Raw genomic sequence first — 2,537 nt, forward strand, 5'->3', positions numbered from 1 at the left:
GGGGGAAGCTGTGTAAGGCAGGCAAGAATGAGGGACTGGAAAAACGGCCCCGGTGAGATGGGACAACAGGAAAAATCACAGCCTCACAACTGTACAATCAGCATGCCCTAGTCCCCAGAAGGGGGAAATGGAACATTGCACCATAAACTTTATGACACCATGGAAATAGGTGAGGGGTCAACTGGAAACTGCATTCCTCATGTATCTCAGGAGCAAATACAGTGATTAGTGCAATATAGAATCCTTATTTTATATGTAGAAAGAGCCAATCAGGAAAAGGGAATGTATGGAAAAATATATAAACCCCTGGACGGAACAGTTCTTGCAGCAACCTGCTTGGGCTTCCCTCTGCTGCACCAGAGGCTTTCCTCTTTCCTTTCATTTCAATAACTTCTCTTGCTTTTGCTTACTTGAAGTCTGTGAATTCATTCTTCAATCCCTGAGACCAAGGATCTGGTAGGAAAATTCTGGTATTATCAGGATAGAACAAGGTAGAGTCTCACAGAATCCAAAGGATAAAAGAATTTCCAGGAAGAAGTGATGAACAGAGCCCCAAACCCTAGGTTGAATATACTAAGCCCCAAAATACTGAGAGGTCATTGACAACCTTAGCAAGAACAGTTTTAGAGGAATGGTGAGGGCAGAAGTCAGATGGCAGCAAGTTGAAGAGGGAGTAGGAGGCAAAGGAGATGATGGTTATCATAGAAAGTTATTCCATAGAGTTGCAGCTAGAAAGACAAGGTTTAGGAACTTTTAACTGAGGTAAAGAACAGTTAGAATAAAAATTTACCAGTGTACATTTCAGTAGTGTTAAGTATACTCGCATTGTTGTGTAACAGATCTCTAGAACTTCTCATCTTTCAAAACTGAAACTCTAAACACTAAAACATAACTAAAATACCACTAAAAAACAACTCCCCTTTCCCCCCTGCTTTCAGCCCCTGGAAACCATCATTCTGTTTTCTGTTTCTATGAATTTAACCATGTTAGATACTGCATATAAAAGTAATCATATGGTATTTGTCTTTTTTTGTGACTGGATAATTTTACTTGTATAGAGTCCTTGAGGTTCATTCATATTGTACCATATGACATGGCTTCTTTCATTTTTAAAGCTAAATAATATTCCATTGCATGTAAATACTGCATTTGGTTTATCCATTTATCCAATCATAAATACTTGGGTTGCTTTCACCTTTTAGCTATTGTGAATAATGAACATAATTGTACAAGACTCTGCTTTAAATTCTTTTGCATATATACCGAAAAGTCAGCTTGCTGGACCATATATTTAATTGTATGATTAGGGAATCATAATTTTTTAAGGAAATTTAGGGATTTTTTTTCTTTTTCTTTTTCTTTTTTTTTTTTTTGCAGTTTTTGGCCAGGGCTGGGTTTGAACCCACCACCTCTGGAATATGGGGCCAGCACCCTACTTCTTTGAGCCAAGGGCACTGCCCTGGAAACTTAGGGATATTTAAAATTATTGTTTTAGGTTTAGAGAGACTTAAGTGTACTAGGGGATTAACCTGATACTAAATACTTTCCTGAACGGTAAACTAGGTATATCTCCAGAGAAAATGAATGAAGAGAGGCAGCAAAAGTAGGAAATTGAGGTGTTTCTCCAGAATCCTTCTGCTTTTTCTGTAAAGTATAAGAGGACAGCTCAGAATGAGAGGGGATGTGTTAAAGTCTTGTCTAGACTAGAATGTCCTGAGAAATATTGAATAGCAAGGAAGTTTTCAGGAAACAGCTAAAGCTGAAGGACATGATTATGGAAGGGTAGCAGTCTATATGTAGTCCAGAGGTCTAAAGGTCTGAATGTAAGAAGTATCATCTACATTGATGCTGAATGTTAATGAATGCAGAGACCTGACCAAAAAATAAAAGAAAAAAAAAGTCAACAGGTAACATAAATGGGTAGACTCAAGCTGTTGGTCAAATTGGTACATAACAAGTTGATATAAATATATCCAAGAGACTCAATTGGCCTTTTACTTGATGAAACACATAGGGAATTTGCTTTCTCTAATATTTTGGGGATATTCACTGCCTTTAAATTTTAAAAACCCGTTAGGATATACCTGCATTGTCTGTTGGAGATATTTCTAACTTTTAAAAATAAGGTAATTACTCACTATACAACTACTCACAACTTTAGATACTTCCAAAGACCAAGACTTGGGTCCTCCCAGTATTGGAAAAGCCAACTACTTCTGTACCCCAAAAGAGCAGGAGATAAAACTGTCCTAGAGGCTCGGTGCCCGTAGCTCAGTGGTAAGGGTATCAGTCACATACACAGAGGCTGGCGGGTTCAAACCCGGTCGGGGCTTTGCTGAACAACAATGACAACTGCAATAAAAAATAGCCAGGCATTGTGGTAGACACCTGTAGTCCCAGCTACTTGGAAGGCTCAGGCAAGAGAATCACTTAAGCCCAAGAGTTTGAGGTTGCTGTAAGCTATGACACCATAGCACTCTACCCTGGGCGACACAGTGAGACTCTGTCTCAGACAGAAAAAAAAAAAAAAAAAGCTG

The sequence above is a fragment of the Otolemur garnettii genome, unplaced genomic scaffold (genome assembly GCF_000181295.1).
Source record: "Otolemur garnettii isolate 467f Iridium unplaced genomic scaffold, OtoGar3 scaffold00239, whole genome shotgun sequence".
Classification (NCBI taxonomy): Eukaryota; Metazoa; Chordata; class Mammalia; order Primates; family Galagidae; genus Otolemur; species Otolemur garnettii.